We start from the raw sequence: 6000 nt of genomic DNA on the forward strand, positions 1-6000 counted from the left end.
ATGTCATATCTTATCTTTCTTTAGTACTATACAAATAATATGAAGTAATTAAATAATACTTCCATAAAGTACCCACATATTACTGCAATTCGAACTTCAAATAATTCCACCATATACCACAGTGTAGCATGGAGTGCTAACATCACTGGTGGTCTGGAGCAGTGAAGAGATAAGTGGGGACTCCTGTAGTGGTCCAGGTTAGTGAAGGGATTAATGGAGACATTTCCTTTTGCAGTGACCAGTGGCTGAATACCTGCTGGATATCTGAAGGATTTCCGTGTGGTCTAGGGCACAGAAGTAGTTTTCAGTTAATCCCTGGTGGTCTAGGACAGTAAAGGGGTTAATAGTTACATCCCTGGTAATCTAGGGCAATGGAAGGTGTTACTGGCTAAACAGCTGACGGTCTGGGGGCACTGTAGGGTTACTGGTCACATTTCTAGTGATGCAGGGCAGTAAGCAAATTCTTTTTCCATACCGCTATCAGGTTGCTGCTGAAACTTTGCCTCCCGCACATTCTCTGCTCCTGTACTGTGAATAACTTGGTATAAGGAAACCTGTGGGAATCTATGATAGAAAAATGAAATGTGGGCAACTACATGTCAGAAGAAAAGAATTGATCCAAAGATGATTTTTTTGGCCTCCTCTTTAGTAAACAAGATGCCTATAGAACCGACAGATGCTGTCCTCCTGGCATCACGTACACGCGGGTGGTGCACATGAGGGCTCATGGATGATATGTTTTACTATGATGGAGCAATACGTTAAGAACATAATTTGGGATATTTGTTCAGCATATAGGATGAACCTAGACTCTAGCTGTCATGTGAACGAATCCTAATATTTCTACAGGACGCCGCTATCATCCTACACCTACCAGTGGTTCCAAAAGAAGAACATTTGGTCAAAGAAGGACAGACAGATTAGGCACATAACTGGTGACTGTCCCTTTAAATAGATACATAACATATAGCAAATAAGTTCCCAGAGGGTTTCATTTGTGGAAAACATAGGATGTGTTTTTTAATTAATTGATTAACTTATTTAAGGTGTTATCCCGTGATTTATACAAATCCAGGATCATATAGTACATGACAGCCTCTTTCTAACAAACTCAGAACCAGCCCTGTACCTCACATGGATCCAGAGATCTCCACATTCATTGCTCCAATTGCTGTTCTAGATTTATTTTAAGCTGGCAGCTTAGGGGGCGTGTCCTTTCTACTGCAGCTGGTGACAGTTTAAGGATGAAACTGAGCATGTGCGTCCATCCCAGCGAGCAGGACAGAGAAATTTAAAAAAGAGCAAACAGCAGGTGGCGCTGTACAGATAGATGACATTGAATAACTCAGTTACTATAATACATTTTTAATTACATGCAGTTAAAAAAGTATTCAGATCCAGGTGCTGGTGTAAAAATTTCTGAATTTTTTTCATGGGACAACCCCTTTAACCCTACCGGCTCTGTACCTGCCATGTGTCCCACCAATAACATTGTTATTGTGTTGTCCCCTTCTAAGCGGGGGTGTAAGCTTTTCCATAAGCAGTCCCCACCCCTGCTTGTGTCCACCTGTGGTTACACCACCCTACCAAGGTCAGACCAGACTCTGGTCACACAGAACCTTTTTAATGAGCTATCCCATTGTATAGATGATAGAGCGGCTCTGGATTTACTGATCTGTCAGACCGGTTGTTCAGTAACTGTTCTATCTATGAGTCATTGAACATAAGCAAGAATTCTTCCCTCAAGGCTTTACATTCTGTGACCTAGTCAGGGAGGTAAAGCCGGTCATACACATCCCAAAACAGTCGGCCAAACCCACCAATTTCGGCGGGACCTTCTAATGTCTATGGTGGTACCTCAACTTTCTCCTGCGTTGAGAGAAAGAAGGATCGGGCTTTCTCATTGGACATAAGATGCCACCGGAAGTGTCTGATGCTGACCTGTTCCCCTCTCTCCATTCAGAACATGGACACTTGGTCCAACTTGCAGGTGTAGGGGGAGTTGGGTGGATAAGTGGGACACTGGATGAGTGTTTGCTATCCAAAAGCTATCTAATGTGTAGAGCCGGCTTAAAGGGGTTGTCTAATTTTAGCAATAAACAGGACAATACTGGGGAATTAGCCTAAAATCAAGCAATACTTACCCAGAAGATCCAGCACTACTACTCTAGTTCTCCTATCTATCTATCTATCTATCTATCTATCTATCTATCTATCTATCTATCGCTCATATCTCATCTTTCTATAGTAGTATACAGCACAAATAATATAAAGTATTTAAATAATACTTCCATAAAGTACCCACATATTACTGCAATTCGAACTCCAAATAATTCCACCATATCCCACAATGTAGCATGGAGTGCTAACATCACTGGTGGTCTGGAGCAGTGAAGAGATAAGTGGAGACTTCTGTAGTGGTAGTGTTTGGCCAACAACTATCTAATGTGTGCAGCCGGCTTAAAGGGGTTGTCCAATTTTAGCAAAAAAACTGGACAATGCTGGGGAACTAGCCTAAAATCGAGTAATACTTACCCAGAAGATCCTACTACTGCTCCAGTTCTCCTGACCGGTATCTGTGACATCCCGTTGACAACATGTGACTGCTGCAGTCAGTCAGCGGTCAGTGAGGCCAGTAATTGGCTGCAGAAATCACATGTTGAAGATCAGTGATGGTCAGTTTGCAGTGTTCGCTAGCTGCCATCTTGACTCACCGGCAGCAGGCAGTACAGAGAACAGCCGCCGGGGGCCTTCATCGGGCTGTTCTCAGAACTGCCTGCTCCCGGTGACCGCATTTGATTTCAGACCGGCTCCCGGCACAGGTAAGGGCTTACCTGTGCATCGCCGGACAGATAAGTCAAGATGGCAGCCCGCATGTGTTCGCGGGTGAACACGGCGAACTGACTATCACTGCTGAAGATATTACGTCAACATTGCAGCGGGGTAAACACAGCTCGGCCGGGAGAGCGTGCCCAAAGAACCGATAACACCATAATAAAATATACTGTACATACACAAATCCATAGGCACACAACGCACTGCAACTATTCAAGAGGTGACGTGGCCGAGGCACGAGGCATTCTGTACCCCGAGCCTCACCATGTCACTCCATTCTAATACTTTGATATAAAGTATTACTTTAGCCAGTAAAGTTTTCTCTGTTTCAGAAGAACTCAATTATATTGAGCACTAGGTCCCTGAATATAAATTTGTGTGAAATTAAAGCTTCTTTTACCTTTTCAGTTGTGTTTTCTGGAAAAACGTGGATGGAGGCTGCTGCTGTGTGCGCCGCTGGGCTGTCGGAGTGCAGAGTGGATGATCTCTCTCTGGGAAATATGCAGCCATTGCCCGGACTTGCTTAGTTTTCACTACGTAAGGCCTGGAAATCGCTGATTGCTCTGAATTTCAAAAGAGGCGACCGTGCTGGGACATGCTATCAGCTCCCTGGCTGCCAGACATATCCCAGCTTCCCCTGTGTGCTAGTCTGTGTCCCAGAGTGCTATGTATAGAAAGGCGGACAGACCCTAGCACTGATGTACTTAAAGGAGTTGTCTCACTTCAGTCAAATTACATTTATCATGTAGAGAAAGTGAATACAATGCACTTCCTAATGTATCGTGATTGTCCATATTGATTCTTTTGTTGGCTGGATTCATATTTCCATCACATTATACACTGCTCGTTTCCATGGTTATGACCACCCTGCAATCCATCGGTGGTGGTCGTGCTTGCACACTATGGAAAAAAGCACCAGCCTTTCTGGTGCTACTTGCTGAAGAGAGACAGCTCTTTAATGATTAGGTGTAATATACTATATATATATATATATATATATATACAGTTGCAAGAAAAAGTATGTGAACCCTTTGGAATTATATGGATTTCTGCACAAATTGGCCATAAAATGTGATCTGATCTTCATCTAAGTTACAACAATAGACAATCACAGTCTGCTTAAACTAATAACACACAAAGAATTAAATGTTACCATGTTTTTTTTGAACACACCATGTAAACATTCACAGTGCAGGTGGAAAAAGTATGTGAACCCTTGGATTTAATAACTGGCTGAACCTCCTTTGGCAGCAATAACTTCAACCAAACGTTTCCTGTAGTTGCAGATCAGACGTGCACAACGGTCAGGAGTAATTCTTGACCATTCCTCTTCACAGAACTGTTTCAGTTCAGCAATATTCTTGGGATGTCTGGTGTGAATCGCTTTCTTGAGGTCATGCCACAGCATCTCAATCAGGTTGAGGTCAGGACTCTGACTGGGCCACTCCAGAAGGCGTATTTTCCTCTGTTTAAGCCATTCTGTTGTTGATTTACTTCTATGCTTTGGGTCGTTGTCCTGTTGCAACACCCATCTTCTGTTGAGCTTCAGCTGCTGGACAGATGGCCTTAAGGTCTCCTGCAAAATGTCTTGATAAACTTGGGAATTCATTTTTCCTTCGATGATAGCAATCCGTCCAGGCCCTGACGCAGCAAAGCAGCCCTAAACCATGATGCCCCCACCACCATACTTTACAGTTGGGATGAGTTTTTGATGTTGATGTGCTGTGGAACATTCAGGTGCTTATGTGCAAACTGTAAATGTGCAGCAATGTTTTTTTTGGACAGCAGTGGCTTCCTCTGTGGTATCCCCCCATGAAATCCATTCTTGTTTAGTGTTTTACATATCGTAGATTCACTAACAGGGATGTTAGCATATGCCAGAGACTTTTGTAAGTCTTTAGCTGACACTCTAGGATTCTTCTTCACCTCATTGAGCAGTCTGCGCTGTGCTCTTGCAGTCATCTTTACAGGACGGCCACTCCTAGGGAGAGTAGCAGCAGTGCTGAACTTTCTCCATTTATAGACAATTTGTCTTACCGTGGACTGATGAACAGCTGTCACAACCAGACAGCTGAGAAGCTCTGACAGAGGCCTTTCAGAACCTCCTCCTTGAGTTTCTGTGTTGTGGTATTCAGCTCCTCCTCTCGTTAGCCTATCTCAGCTGTCATGTGTTGGACTAATTGCTTCCCTTTAAATTCTTACCCAGAAGGCTTTTCTGGGCGGCTTATACTTCTTCCTGGAGTGTGTGTGCACGCTGACTCTGTCCTCCTGTTTGCTTCAAAGCTAAGTGTTGTAACTTTATCAGTTATTTTCTGTTTGCTGGATCCCAGGTGACCCTGACTCCCTCCGTATCTTGTGTAGGGAGCCGGTGGTCGTGTCCCCTCACTATTGTAGGGTGCTCAGGGCTTTATAGTCAAGGTTCGTGGATATGCAAACCTCCACCATTCGGATCTTTGCATAGGCTGAGCAGCCAGGGATAGTGCCAGGTCTTCTGCAGGGGTCTCCCTTGGTTCCTTAGCTTTTGGATCCAGCGAGTCATTTATACATGTTGCTTTGCCTTGTTTCCTGTACACCGTCCGTGACATTATAAGCCGCCATAACCGTCTCAAGCATGGATCCGGTTTCACTTTTGGCTGAACGCTTCCAGGGTCTTTCATTGGAGGTAGCTGATCTCCGTAAGACTTTTTCTCAGCTTCAAGTGACCGGTTCAGCTTGCGTTCATGGAGTTTGTTCTGAGCCTAAGATCTCGCTCCCGGATACGTTCTCCGGGGGTAGTGAGAATTTTGTGCGTTTTAGAGAGGCTTGCAAACTCCATTTTCGCCTTCTTCCCCACTCCTCTGGTGATGAGGAACGGAGGGTGGGGATCATTATATCGCTGCTCAGAGGTAACGCTCAGTCCTGGGCCTTTTCGCTGCCGGAGGGGGCACGGCCTCTCCGTTCAGTGGATGAATTCTTTTTAGCCCTGGGTCAGATATATGATGATCCGGATCGTATTGCTCTGGCTGAGTCTAAACTACGTCTATTATGCCAGGGTAAACAATCCGCAGAGATATACTGCTCAGAATTTCGGAGATGGGCAGTTGATACTGGTTGGAATGATGCTGCGCTCCGAAGTCAATTTTGCCATGGTCTTTCAGAGGGATTGAAAGATGCATTTGCCTTTCA

At 44.5% G+C, this 6000-nt stretch overlaps 1 protein-coding gene across 1 annotated transcript in view; it reads right to left on the reverse strand.

Moving 5' to 3' along the window:
- Positions 1-3332, reverse strand: part of AMOTL1 (angiomotin like 1) — a 105012-nt gene extending 101680 nt beyond the window's left edge. Inside the window, exon 1 of the mRNA XM_044287359.1 lies at positions 3236-3332. The gene's annotated coding sequence lies outside the window, so the exon portion shown is untranslated. The remainder of the gene's footprint in view (positions 1-3235) is intronic.
- Positions 3333-6000: the final 2668 nt, after the last annotated feature.

Source organism: Bufo gargarizans, chromosome 3 (genome assembly GCF_014858855.1).
Source record: "Bufo gargarizans isolate SCDJY-AF-19 chromosome 3, ASM1485885v1, whole genome shotgun sequence".
Classification (NCBI taxonomy): Eukaryota; Metazoa; Chordata; class Amphibia; order Anura; family Bufonidae; genus Bufo; species Bufo gargarizans.